At 50.5% G+C, this 13,970-nt stretch overlaps 1 long non-coding RNA gene across 2 annotated transcripts; it reads left to right on the top strand.

Annotated features, from left to right (window-relative positions):
- The first annotated feature begins 7,588 nt into the window (after positions 1–7,588).
- On the top strand, positions 7,589–11,575 carry LOC141975640 (uncharacterized). 2 transcript variants are annotated; one of them, XR_012635967.1, is made up of 6 exons: positions 7,589–8,201; positions 8,850–9,198; positions 9,582–9,648; positions 9,760–9,845; positions 10,614–10,742; positions 11,036–11,575. It is a non-coding gene; the product is annotated as an uncharacterized LOC141975640 (long non-coding RNA). The 2 variants fall into 2 exon arrangements; XR_012635965.1 differs by lacking the exon at positions 10,614–10,742.
- The last annotated feature ends 2,395 nt before the right edge of the window (positions 11,576–13,970 follow it).

Below are 13,970 nucleotides of genomic sequence, written 5' to 3'. Positions count from 1 at the left end.
CTTGGGGGGACTGGAAGAGGGGGTGTCCAGGGCATCTGGCCCATGACTCCCCAAGATGGGTTTGGCCGAAAGTCACTGATTTCCGTGCCAACAACTTCTGTTCTACACTGTGTTCCTGTCGAATAATAAACCTTCTGTTTTACCGGCTGGCTGAGCGTCACTGTGGAGCTCGGGTGCAGGGCCCTCTGGCTTCCCCAGGAGCCCCATCCGGGCGGACTCACCATGGGAAGCACATGGTGTGGAAGGGGATGCTGAATACTTCGAGATCAGACCTAGGAAGGTCGAAGTTGTGTCAGCTTCTTGCCCTGGTGACAGTGTGCTGAGAGAGAGGAGACATGCTCCCCCAAAGTCCTGATTGGCTTCATATGGAGTAGTTCCAGAGCATCGCCTGGTGACTCTGACTTGGGGGGAGAGTGTGTGTTTTCAACCTCTGTGACACCTGAAGTGGTGAGTCGGAGGGATTCCCACCTTCCGAATTACCCCAGCAGTGTTTCCTCTTTTTGAGCCATGTAGAACTGATCTCCACTTTCTACAGTTCCACCGCTCAATGTGTCCTATGATCCAGGGTTCTCAGCCCTCTGTTTGTGGATGACAATTTGTTTTCTTTGCTCCTAAAACAGTAATTTAGGGCCTGAGATGGAAGTATCACAGACCTAGATGGAATAGCAGCCGTGTTAATCTGTATTCGCAAAAAGAAAAGGAGTACTTGTGGCACCTTAGAGACTAACAAATTTATTTGAGCATAAGCTTTCGTGAGCTACAGCTCACTTCATCGGATGCATTCAGACCTGGATGGGGAATTTGAATGGATCTGAAATACAGTGAGATCATTTGGAGTTTAAATCCCAGTTTCCAACTGTTTGCAAAGCCTGTTGTAGGGCTTTTCCTACTGAGATGGGATTTTTTGCAGATGGGGAGGCTGGCTGGTTTGTATGGGTTTTTTTTGTTTTTTTCCATTACGACAATACTAGAACTTTTGTAAATAATATGACTGAAAACTAATGAGTGAAGGAGGTTTGAATGGCTCAGAGGAGAATGCAATGGGAGAATCTCTTGTCCTGATTCTGAGTCGTGTAGCTTATAGGATTAACCTGCTTGCTTGCATAGATATATTTTTTTCGTATACGTTTAAGTATTTGGTTTATTGTAATAGGTTTAGAGATTTATAATAAAGTAAGCTTGGCTGTAACGCAAGAGACCTAAAGGCCACATCCTGTATGTTAAGCTAAGGACAGTTAACACATCTATATTAAGACCATTTACCCAGAAAAATAAAGTTAACCTATATCTTGTTACCTAAATAAATAAGTATTCACACATATGTCTATAACCTTCTATCTAGACCAACAGATAATGAAGAATGGCATAGGGGTTTTTTTAATGTACCCAGAGACTTAACAGGAACATCACAAGGAAACTTAACGTGCGTATATACGTGTCATCAGTATGCACAAACCTACTAGCCTATGGGGTAAGTGTACGCTAACATTTGTGGGTGAGGAATAAAATTTGGGCATAGGAGGGAGGATTTCTGGCACTTGTGCCCTGTAAAAGAGGTTACCCACCTCGCTACAGCACTTCACTCCACTCCACTCTATCATTTTTACTTACTCTGTCTTACACTCACTCTATCTATTCTATCTACAATGGCTACTACTATTGGTAGGCTATACTTGTTCTTCTTAAACTTTAAGTTTCAAAGGAACTAGGCTAAGCTTGGTTTCCCTAAGCTTTTATTCTTAGTTTTCTTTTATTAGGGTTTAAGTTTAAGTTAGTCAAGTAAACCCTAAGTTAGCTCTTAGCATTAGTTTTTCTAAGCTCTGCATCAAGAATTGAGAAACCTGAACTGCAAGGCTGGTCCTGTGTCTCTTACCCCCAGGTTATCAAGGAAGGGTGTGAGTGTATTGACCAAAGATTTGTAGCATGTAGTACTATATTATCATATGTATCTTTTGAATAGCAGTAATGCAATTGTAACTTTGTAACTCTGGGTATTTTACCATTTACTTACTATTATAAATTTTAATAAAAGCTCTTTAAGCCTATATCTGTCTCAGTGTGAGCTTTCTGTCATACCCCCGAGTGTCCTTAGTAAATTCCGTGAAGCCTACTTTGGAACAAAAACTTTTATCCTCTATTCAAACAAATTGGCAAGCCTAAAACCAATATTGTTAATAATGTTAATTAATAAGATAAAATAACATTAATTTAATTAATTTATTTTATATTAGCATACCCTAAATCAGGCTACAGTCATCATGTTTAACCTGCTCTGGAATTTCTAGTTATATGAAACTGGATGTATCTTGTGTGATGTGGGTTTTTCTTCTTCCGGGACATTTGGTCACAAAATCAGATGTTTATTTTATTTGCCAGACTGTAGCTCAGATTTCCTGGGGACTTTGAGAAAGTGACTATTTACTGAAATAGTCATTTCTTATTTTATTTTTGCTTTTTCTCTGCTCCCTCCATGGTGACATGGAGAAACTTCAAGTGCAGTTCAATCAACAGGAGAGACTACTCCAAGCTATTGGACGTGCTACCAACTGTTTTTAAATCTCCAGTCTGAAATGGCGAACTAGACCACACCCCAACTTGTGCAACTAACTGAAGTGACTGCACACAATCACACTGCTGCTCGATTTGTTTTAGGTCAGTATTGTCTCATGATCCGGGGAGAAAATTCCACAGTAAGTAACGAAGAACTGGGCAAAAGGCCCATGTATTTGTTTCCCAAGGTAGTTTTGAAAGAGGCTCTTGTGACAGACTAACACCCATGTTCACACCCTACACCAGGGGTTCTCAGCCTCTTTCTTTCTGAGCCTTTCCCCCCCCCCCCCCCCCCCCCCAACATGCTATAAAAACTCCAAGGCCCAGCTCGGGTAGGCAGGCAGCTCGGGTCTCTGTGCTACAGCTGCTGGGTCGGGGGCAGCTCTGGGCTACAGCTGCTGGGTCGTGGAGGCTCGGAGCTTTTGCCCGGTGGAGAGCATTGGGGCTCCAGGCTTCCTTCCTGCGGGAGGTGTGGGGGCTCTGGGCTTCAGCCGCAAGGCCCTGAAGACCTCCTGAAACCAGCGCACAGACCCCCGGGGGTCACGCTGCCCTATTGCAGTAATGTTTGTACAAGGTGTGACGCTGGCAGGGCAGGTTATGTCAGTGTATTCAGGCCAATTGATGTGTGTATTAGTATAGATACAGGATACAGTAAGTTAATAGCAAACAGTTACATTGTGTAAACCCCTGTCACTAAATAACCCATCCAACGCCAATGAAGGTTTTTGGAATGCAAAGGAAGAAAAGGTTCATTTCAAAACCAGTGGTCGTAAGAAGCACGATTCCTGGGGTGTTTGCACTGTTGTTGCACAGGGTGGGAATGCGGAACTGGCCTCTGGCTTAAAGCGGTGTCAGGCTTAGAGGGGCTGGGTTCAGAGCTAGAGTTTAGGGTTAGGGTGAGGATTGGGCTATGGTTTTGGTTAAGGGGTTTAGGGTTTGTGACCAGGTTATAGGTTAAGGGTTCCAGTTTGGTTCAAGTTGGGTTCCGGGTAGGGGGGTGGAGTTGTGGTTTATATTTTGGGGGGAGAGTTTGGCCAGCAGCAGCATAGAAGTGCGGGTGGCAATGGAGTGCCAACTAATAGTGATTTATAAGTAGGGGTTTTTAAGTCATTTTAGTGTCAGTAGCACCCTAGGGAGGGGTAGGTTCATGTTTGCTACAGGGGACTAAAGTGTTGGAGAAGGGGTGGCAAGTTGACCCATCATTGTTAAGCTAAGATTTTGTCATGGTTATTTTAATAAAAGTCATGGACAGGTCATGGGCATTGAATCTCTGTGATCATGTATAGAAATATCTGTTTCTCCATGTGTACCTTCACAGCAGAATTGTTACATCACAAACTACTAAACATGTGGGAAGAGGGGGCAGGTTCCTCCCCTTTCCCTTCACTCTGAACCACCTGTACCGTGCTGGAGGGGAGATAGCCCAGGACTTCTGCAGGTCTCCTTTTGCCCCAGCTCTTTACTGAGATGTCACAACAGGGGCAAGGCACTAAGCAGGGGGTTGGATCGAGGGGAAAGGGGTACAGGGGTGCACTGTGAGAGATGTACGGTGTCTTCGCCTACCTCGCTTCTTGGACTTTGGAGGTGGTGTGGGAGACGGAGCATTTTGTGCTGTCTTCCACTGTGGAGTGAGGAGCCAGAAATTTCTAGCTGCCCAGGGGTGGGGGGAAGCACAAGCTGCTCTGAGAAGTGCCCCCAGTGTGTGCAACAGCACGTCACCGAGGGAGCATCCCTGAGCTGTGCTGCCCGGGGGTGCAGCCAACCTCTCGGTGAGGGGGATGGGTGACCCTCCCCCCAGGATTGGGGACAATAGGTTACAGGGGGGCAGCCTTAGCCATTCTCCCCCTTGGCTTATGTGTCTCAGTTTCCTCCTCTGAAACCACGTCACCTCCTGTTCCTACCCCCCCAGGCACTAGATAAAGACCCCTGACCCCTCTCATTCCCTCCCCCGGGACACCTGCACCCCCCATCTTGCACCCCCCATCCTCCTCATCCAAAATCCCCTCATCTACCCTTGCCCCTGCAACCCTCCTGCCCCTGCCCAGGTCCCCTCAGCGGGTCCTAAACCGACCTGCCCCCACTTCACCCCAGCTGGGCCTCACCCCAACTCCCCCTCCCAGCATTGCAGGGAGCCCCAATCCCTCTGCTCGTCCCCCGGTCCCCTTCCCCCCCAAGCCACAGCACACCCATTGCCTTGTGCCCAGCTGAGGCCGCTAGGGGTGCCACTCCATCCCTACACCCCAGCCCCAGTTGCCAAGATGGTAACTTAGATGTTTTTCCCCATGTGCTAGGTTTAGGGAGAAGTCGTCACGCATCAGAGTCTACTGCCCTCATGCGATGGGAAGGGAGCCAGAGCGACAAGACCGCAAGAATTGTTGATGCCAGGGAAAAGCCGTCCATCTGGGAGCGGAACAGCCGCCATTCTATGAGATAAGTGTCAGGTTGTGAGCAGAGCAATCACCAAACCAGTCTGGCTCCAGGTAGGGAAGCCCCATTGACTGGGGCTGGGTTTCTAAGAAAAGGATCCTGATGAGCTGTGGTTACGAGGGAGACGAGGTCCCCAACTTCAGGGGTTGCTCATTTCTCTGGCCAGGAGTCGTGTGTCCTCCGCAGCAGAAGGTTGGATCTAGTAGGACGACTTACCTTCCTCCAGTGTTTTACTTCCTTCCTCCCTCTCTCTCCTGTAATGTGTTTGCCAACTCCCTCACTCGCCTCTCCCAGTGTCACTCTTGCAACATGAGGGAAACGCTTTGTGCATTCCCTGGAGTGGCCACCCAGTGTCACTGTTGCTCCATAAGGGAAATGCTTTGTGCATTACAGCAAGTGGCCACCTGGTTTCACTGTCCCTTGATGAGGGAAATGGTTTGTGCATTACCTGGATTGGCCATGTGGTTTCACTCTTGCTCCATGCGGGAAATGCTTAGTGACCCCAGGTGGCCACTCGAGGTAATGCACACAGCATCTCCTTCAGTGCTCCCCACCAGGCCCCATTCCACATCCTCCAAGCTGCTCCCACATCCCCAGGCTTGCCAACACTCCGCTCACCCCACCTCAAGCTGCCCCCTTTACCTGGACTTTCCCTTGGCCCTCCTGATCCACACCATCTGCTTCCCCATCTCAGGGCACCCCAACATCCTCCATGGCACCCCATCCCTGCACCCCAACCCCCTCCAACCTAGTTCTCCATTGCTGGGCCCCACTTTCCCAGCTCCACGCTCCACCACGCCATCCACAGCCTGCCAGGTTTCCCTCTCCAATTCCTGTTCCTTCTCGAATCTGCCGGGTTCCCCTTCCCAGCCACCCTGGGGACCTCCAACCCCTGTCCACCCTGCCCTTACTCCAGAGGTGGGCAAACTACGGCCCGTGAGCCACATCGGGCCCGAGGGACCCTCCTGCCTGGCTCCTGGCCCGGGAGGCTAGTCCCCGGCCCCTCCCCCGCAGCCTCAGTGCACTGTGCCGTTGGCGTGACACTCTGGGCGGCCAGGCAGAGCAGCTGCAGAGCCGCGGCCTGACCCGGTGCTCTGGGCCGCGCGGCTGTAGTGCCGCCAGCCACTGGCGCTCCAGGCAGTGCGGTAAGGGGGCGGGGAGCCGGGGGGGTTGGACAGAGGGCAGGGGATTTGGGGGTGGTGGTCAGGGGCAGGGGTGTGGATAGGGGTTGGGGTGGTCAGAGGGTGGGGAATGGGGGGGGGGTTGAATGGGGGCAAGGGTCCTGGGGGGGCAGTCAGGAAGGAGAGGGGGGGTTGGATGGGGTGGCGGGGGGCAGTCAGGGATCAGGGGTCCTGGGGGGCAAGTCAGGAATGGGAGGGGTGTTGGATAGAGTGGCAGGCAGCAGTCAGGGGTGTGGGGTTCAGGGGTGGTCAGGGGACGGGGGGGTTGGATGGGGTTCAGGGGTGGTCAGGGGACGGGTGGGTTGGATGGGGCAGGAGTCCTGGGGGGGGGGGGGCGGGCATCAGGGGGCAAGAAGCAGGGGGGTCGGATAGGAGGCAGGGGCCGGGCCACGCTTGGCTGTTTGGGGAGGCACAGCCTCCCCGAACCAGTCCTCCATACAATTTTGGAAACCCAATGTGGCCCTCAGGCCAAAAAGTTTGCCCTCCCCTGCCTTCCTCTCTGGGGCTTCTGAATCCCATATTGCTTCAGTACACCTTGGGAACCCTACACTCCTCTACCCCACAGTGCAGCCCTCACCCCCATTTTTCCTCAACGGGTAGTGATCAATGGCTCCATGTCTAGTTGGCAGCCGGTATCAAGTGGAGTGCCCCAAGGGTCAGTCCTCGGGCCGGTTTTGTTCAATATCTTCATAAATGATCTGGAGGATGGTGTGGATTGCACCCTCAGCAAGTTTGCAGATGACACTAAACTGGGAGGAGAGGTAGATACACTGGAGGGTAGGGGTAGGATACAGAGGGCCTTCGACAAATTAGAGGATTGGGCCGAAATAAATCTGATGAGGTTCAACAAAGTCAAGTGCAGAGTTAAAAACTTGGTTGGATATTAGGAAAAACTTTTTCACTAGGAGGGTGGTGAAACACTGGAATGCGTTACCTAGGGAGGTGGTGGTGGTGGAATCTTCTTCCTTAAAAGTTTTTAAGGTCGGACTTGACAAAGCCCTGGATTTAGTTGGGGATTGGTCCTGCTTTGAACAGGGGGTTGGACTAGATGACCTCCTGAGGTCTCTTCCAACCCTGCTATTCTATGATTGTCACTGTTGTTCCATAAGGGAAATGCTTTGTGCATTCGTGCAACTGGCCACCCAGTGTCACTGTTGCTCCATGAGGGAAATGCGTTGTGCATTAACCCGAGTGGCCCCTCGTTGTCTCTCTCCCTTGATGAGGGAAATGGTTTGTGCATTACCTGGATTGGCCACCTGGTTTCACTCTTGCTCCATGAGGGAAATATTTTAGTGATGCCAGGTGGCCACTTGAGTAATGCACACAGCATTTCCCTCATGGAGCAACAGTGACACAGGGTGGTCACTCAGGGTAATCCACAGTTGCTCCACGAAGGAAATGCTTTGTGCATTACCTGGATTAGCCACCCAGTGTCACTGTTGCTCCATGAGATAAGTGCAGTGTGTATTAACCCGAGTGGCCATCTGGTGTCTGTTTCTCCACGAGGGAAATGTTTTGTGGATTATTCCGTGGTCACCCAGTGTCACTGTTGCTCTATGGGGAAAATCCTCTGTGCATAACCCCGCCCTTCCACCCGGTGTTACTGTTGTTCCAGGGCAGCTGCAGGCTGAGTTGCCTGTAAGGGTATGTCTATGCTGGCATTGAAGGACAAAACTTTTGTCTTTCAGAGGTGTTAATCCCCCCCACCTTCCCCCGAAAGACACAAGTTTTGCCACTACAAGTACCAGTGTGAACCACGCATTGTCGGCAGGAGCGCTCTCCTGCTCACAATACAAATGCCACTCTTTGGGAGTGGGAGTTTTTTGTTGGCAGGAGAGACGACAAACAGCGGCTACGCTTCACGGCTTTTAGCAGCACGGCTGAAGCCTCAGGGCATGTCTACACTACCTGCCGGATCAGCGGGTAGTGATCGATCTATCGGGGGTCAATTTTAGTCTAGACGCGATAAATCGATGGCGAGAGGTGCAAACGGAGTCGACGGAGGAGCGGTGGCAGTCGACCCCATGCCGTGAAGACGCCGAGGTAAGTTGACCTAAGATACGTCGACTTCAGCTACGCTTTTCTCGTAGCTGAAGTTGCATATCTTAGGTTGATCTCCCCCCCACGCCCCAGTGTAGACCAGGGCTTAGATAAATGCATGGTAGAGCCTGAGTACAGACGGCTGCTTCCCTTTAGGTGAGGCTTGGTTTCTCATAAAAGTTTTCCTCCTTGTTCTGGGTGTGGGAGGAGAATTTCCCTATTTTGTGAGTAAGTGTGGGTTTACGTAAGAATGGCAATATGGGGTCAGACCAAAGGTCCATTTAGCCCACTATCTTGTTTTCCGACTGGCTAATACCAGGTGCTTCAGAGGGAATGAATGGAACAGGTAATCGAAAAGTGATCCATCCTGTGTCGCCCATTCCCAGATTTTGGCAAACAGAAGCTAGGGACACCATTCCTGCCCATCCTGACTAATAGCCATTGATGTACCTATTCTCCATGAATTTACCTAGTTCTTTTTTGAACCCTGTTATAGTCTTGGCTTTCGCAGCATTCTCTGGCCAGCAATTCCACAGGTTGAGTGTATGTTGTGTGCTTTTTAATTGTATCTGTGAAGGTGTAATGGGACAGGGAGAAGAAGAACCGACACAACATGATAACTTTTGTTTTTCTCTCTTGTGTTGTGCTTAGTGTCAAGGGTAAGAGCCAACCCCCGTTGTGAGATGGAAAGTGTACAAGAGCCATGAGACAGTGAGCATTGTTGATGCCAGGCTATGATGATGCCGTCTAGCTGGAAGCAGAGCACCCATCACTGTCAGTAAGATAAGTGTCTGGTTTGGTGAGGAGTCTGGTCATGGTGCACCTGGCTCCAGGCAGGGACATGCCATTCGCTAGGTCTGTGTTTGTAAGAAAAGGTTCCTGACTAACTGTGGCTACGGGGGAGACAAGGCTCCCATTATCAGGGGCTGCTCATCTGTCTGGCCAGGAGAGGTGTGTCCATTGCACCAAAAGGTTGGATCCAGGAGGATGACTGTAGCTGGTGAGTTTCTTGCCTTCCTTCCATGTTTTCCATGTTTCTCTCTCTCTTCGCTACTGTAGTGTGTCGGCTGACACACTTTGTCTGTCTGTGTTTGTCTCTCCTTGTTCGGTCTCCCTTCATAGAACACGGGCAGGCATGCTCCGTGTGCATCCCCACTGGCTAGGTCTCGGGAGCCATGAAGAAGTAGGAGGGTACAAAAATCATGCGGGGGAGTGCGCTGGAGAGTGGAGCATCACTGTCAGCATTGACTGAGTCTCTGTTCATCAAGCAGGGCCGATGTAGATGGGATGGGAGAGGGAGGCAGGGATGAGGGCAAGGTTTTGCGCATCAATTGAGTTTTGTGGAGTGATGGCTCCTGCTTGGCTTAATTGTGGTGCTTGCAGAGGAATCGTCGAGCAGCAGCTGAAGGAGAAGCTGGCAGAGGTGGACCTGAGCAGCCTGGACATTCTTGTAAGCGAAGATTATCAGTCCTCCGCTTTCTGCCTTCCACATAACTGACTGTGAGTAAGCAGTCAATGCTTTGAATTTCTCATTCTGTACTCACTCTAGTTTTCTTCACAGGCTGTGAGCTTCCTCATTGGGCTTGGGAATCTGTGGGATTAAGGCTGAGGAAGAGGCAGGTCTCCTCCGCAAAGTCACAATTTCAGGTGCCGTTGCAACAGGTGTTTTCTATTTGTAGTTATAAAGGCATAGTGCAAGGGGGGTTGAGGGCAGAACCCTGGAGTGTGGGAGATGCAAGAAGAGCAGTGTTGCCAACTGAGATGCTAATTTTACTGTCCCCCTCTTGTGTTGGGTTTAGTACCAAGGGAAAAGTGGCGGGTCAGAGTCCACTCCCCTCATGTGCGGGAAAGCGAAGGCAAGCTGTGAGGGCTCTGCCATGGTCCACCTGGCTCCAGGCTGGGACTTTTCATTAGCTGGCGCTTGGTGTGTAGGAAGAGATTCAAGACTAGCTCTGGTTACGAGGGAGACAAGGCTCTTATTTTCAGGGGCTGCTTTTTTCTCTGACCAGGAGTGGAGTGTTCTCCTCAGCAGAAGGTTGGATTCAGGAGGTCAGTCCAGACAGTGAGATGCTTTTCTTCCTCCCGTGTTTCTCTCTCTCTCTGTCTTCTGTGGCCAACACAGACATACACGCTCCCTCTTCTGGTTCTGTCTCCCTTCACAGAAATTGGGCATGGGTGCTGTTTGTGTATCCTCACAGTCTTGGAGTCAAGAGCCGCAGGATGGGGGCGGGAAAGAGCTGGCAGAAGGGGGGCGTAAATGGCCATTTGACCCATCAGTGTTCTGTCCGTGTCTTTTACTGCAATGGAGGTGATGTAGTATGGTTGGGAGAGGGAGGCAGGTATTGGAAGAGCTCATGCACCTATAGCCTTTCTGGCAGCGATGGCTCTTCCATAGGTGGTTTGCTGTTCTTGCAGAGGCCTGCTCCAGGCCCGTGCAGCAGCCCCAGACAGAGGAGGAGCATCTGGAGGAAGTGGACCTGCACAATCTAGACATTTCACTTGGCAATGGAGCTGAGGAGGTCTCTTGTGATGTTGGAGGAGCAGGTGTTTGTTTGTGAAATATCTCTCTCCAGTATCTACATAGTGAGGTGCCTCCTTGAGAACAGAGAGATGCTTCTCATTTCTATGGGATGTGTCCTGGGGAAGGTACAGCTCTGCCTGTGGCTGGTAATTGTCGGGGATTGTCCCTTTCCTGGAGGGCTGTAGTTCCTTGGGAGTGATGAGCGTTTTAGGCCCTGGGTGGGCTGGAGAGGAATAAAGAACGGGGCTCCAATGAGCAGAAGCCACATGCACCAGTGGTGGCCTAGCTTAAAAGTGTTCTCTCTTTCTCTTTTCAGTTCCTAATGAGATTGGGTAGATGAGAGAATGGCCAACCTGTGGCAGAGACCTAAGAAGGAGCAGCCACCCTGAGCCCATCCCTAGGGATTGAAGTGATCTGCAGAGTAAGAGCAAATGGAAATGTGCTTAAGTTAAGTATTGAGGGAGGGCTGCAAAGACTCTTGTCGGTGGAGAGAATTTGTCAGTACGGGGTCGGCCCCTGAGGAAAGGTCTCTGAATCTAGCTGGAGCAGGACCCGCACCTGAGCGGCTCTTAAGGTCTGTGAGTTGTCGAAGGGCGGCAGGGAACTGAGCAGCAGCCACAGCCCCGGAACCTGCAACCAGTACAAGGACAAGATGGGGAAACATTTTGGCAGCCTGCGTCATTGCACCACCTAGAGCAGCAGCTGCCCCATCCTGCCTGGCTCTGACTTTAAGCTTCTGGCCTCTGACCTGGTGAAGGGCCGGAGCCTCTGAGGGGAGGAGGCAGGACTTTTCCTTGAGTGAGGGAGAGCCACAGAGAGGGCCAAGGCCTCATGGAGGGTGGGGGGGAATGCAGCTGCCACAAGTTTCTGTCTACCCCACCTCAGCCCCTCTCCCCCCTCTCCCCGCCCCCCCCTTCCCCCCCCACCCCCGGGGAGCAGGCTGGGGCTGCCACAGGCTGTCACTGCTCCTCCAGGGCATATGCACACTACTCATTACCCTAACTGGTGATCAGGAGTTACTGCTGCTCCAGGGGAAACAGAGTCTGTATGTTACCCCGACTGGCAACGCAGTGTCACTGTTGATCCGTGAGGGAAATGGTTTGTGCATTACCCGGAGTGGCCACCCAGTGTCACCGTTGCTCCACAAGAGAAGTGCTCTGTGCCTTACCTGACTGGCTGCCCGGTGTCACCGTGGCTCCTTAAGGAAATGGTCTGTGTATTCCCCGGTTGGGGCACCCAGTGTCACTCTTGCTCCAGGAGGGAAATAATTGCTTAGTGCATTCCCCTGGCTGGCCACCTGGTGTCACTTTTACTCCATGAGGCGAATGCTCTGTGCCACTCCCCTGAGTGGCCACCGGGCATCACTGCTGTTTCATCAGGTGAATGTTCTGTGCATTACCCTGACTGGCCACCTGGTGTCACTGTTGTTCCTTGAGGGAAATGGTTTGTGAATTACTCGAGTGGCCACCAGGCATCACTGCTACTCCATGTGGGAAATGGTTTGTGCATTCCTCTGGCTGGCCCCCCGGTATCACTGTTATTCCATGAGAGAAATGCTCTGTCCATTTCCCCCCCCACTGGTCACCCCGGGTCACTGTTGCTCCATGAGGGAAATGCTGTGTGCATTACCCCAACTGGTCACCCGGTGTCACTGTTGTTCCATGAGAGAAACGCTCTGTCCATTTTCCCCCCCAGTGGCTGCCTGGTGTCACGGTCCCTCCTTAAGGAAATACTCTGTGTTTACCCCGGGTGGCCACACAGTGTCACTGTTGCTCCATGAGAGAAATGCTTTGCGCATTAGCCCGCATGGCCACCAAGAGTCACTGTTGCTCAATGAGGGAAATGTTCTGTGCATTATCACGACTGGCCACACAGTGTCACTGTAGCTCTATAAAAACAACAAGGAGTCCGGTGGCACCAGAAAGACTAACAGATTTATTTGGGCATCAGCTTTCATGGGTAAAAAACCACTTCAGATGCATGGAGTGAAAATTACAGATGCTGACATTATACAATGACACATGAAGAGAAGGGAGTTACCTCACAAGTGGAGAACCGGTGTTGACGGGGTCAATTCAATCAGGGTGGATGTAGTCCACTTCCAATAATAGATGAGTAGGTGTTAATTCCAGGTGAGGCAAAGCTGCTTTTGTAATGAGCCAGCCACTCCCAGTCTCTATTCAAGCCCAAATTAATGGTGTTAAATTTGCAAATGAATTTTAGTTCTGCTGTTTCTCTTTGAAGTCTGTTTCTGAAGTTTTTTTGTTCAAGTATAGCTACTTTTAAATCTATTATAGAATGTACAGGAAGATTGAAGTGTTCTCCTACTGGCTTTTGTATGTTACCGTTCCTGATGTCCAATTTTTGTCCATTTATTCTTTTACATGGGGACTGTCCTGTTTGGCCAATGTACATGGCAGAGGGGCATTGCTGGCACATGATTGTGTATGTAACATTAGTAGACGTGCAGGTGAATGAGCCTCTGATGGTGTGGCTGATGTGGTTGGGTCCTCTGATGGTGTCGCTAGAGTAGATATGGGGACAGAGTAGGCAACGAGGTTTGCTAGAGGGATTGGTTCCTGGGTTAGCATTTCAGTGGTGTAGTGTGTAGTTGCTGGTGAGTATTTGCTTCAGGTTGGGGGGCTGTCTGTAAGTGAGGACTGGCCAAGGCCTCCCAAGGTCTGTGAGAGTGAGGGATCGTTTTCCAGGATAGATTGTAGATCATTGATAATGTGCTGGAGAGGTTTTAGCTGGGGGCTCTACGTGATGGCCAGTGGTGTTCTGTTATTTTCTTTGTTGGGCGTGTCCTGTAGTAGGTGATTTCTGGGTACCTGTCTCCACCCTGATCGAATTGGCCCTGTCAACACTGGTTCTCTGCTTGTGAGGTAACTCCCTTCTCTTCATGTGTCATTATATAATGACTGCATCTGTAATTTTCACTCCATGCATCTGAAGAAGTGGTGTGTCATCAATAGTGCTCCTCTTCGGACCAAGAGGTGTGTACTGAATACTGTTCCATCTAGAAATGAGGTGTGTCGTCAATTGTACTTCTGGAAACAAGAGGTTTGTCCTGAATATTGTCCCGCCCAGAAACAAGGATGTGTGATCAATTGTACTTCCTGAGAAAAAAGGGTGTGTCATCAATATTACCCCTGGAAACAAGGGGTGTGTCTGGAATACTGTGCCCTCTGGAAACAAGGGGTATGTCCTGAATATTGTTTGTTCCGGAAACGAGGTATCTCATCAATTGT

The sequence above is a fragment of the Natator depressus genome, chromosome 21 (assembly GCF_965152275.1).
Source record: "Natator depressus isolate rNatDep1 chromosome 21, rNatDep2.hap1, whole genome shotgun sequence".
Classification (NCBI taxonomy): Eukaryota; Metazoa; Chordata; order Testudines; family Cheloniidae; genus Natator; species Natator depressus.
The sequence above is the reverse complement of the archived record's forward strand: the minus strand, read 5'-3'. Positions and strand labels throughout refer to the sequence as shown.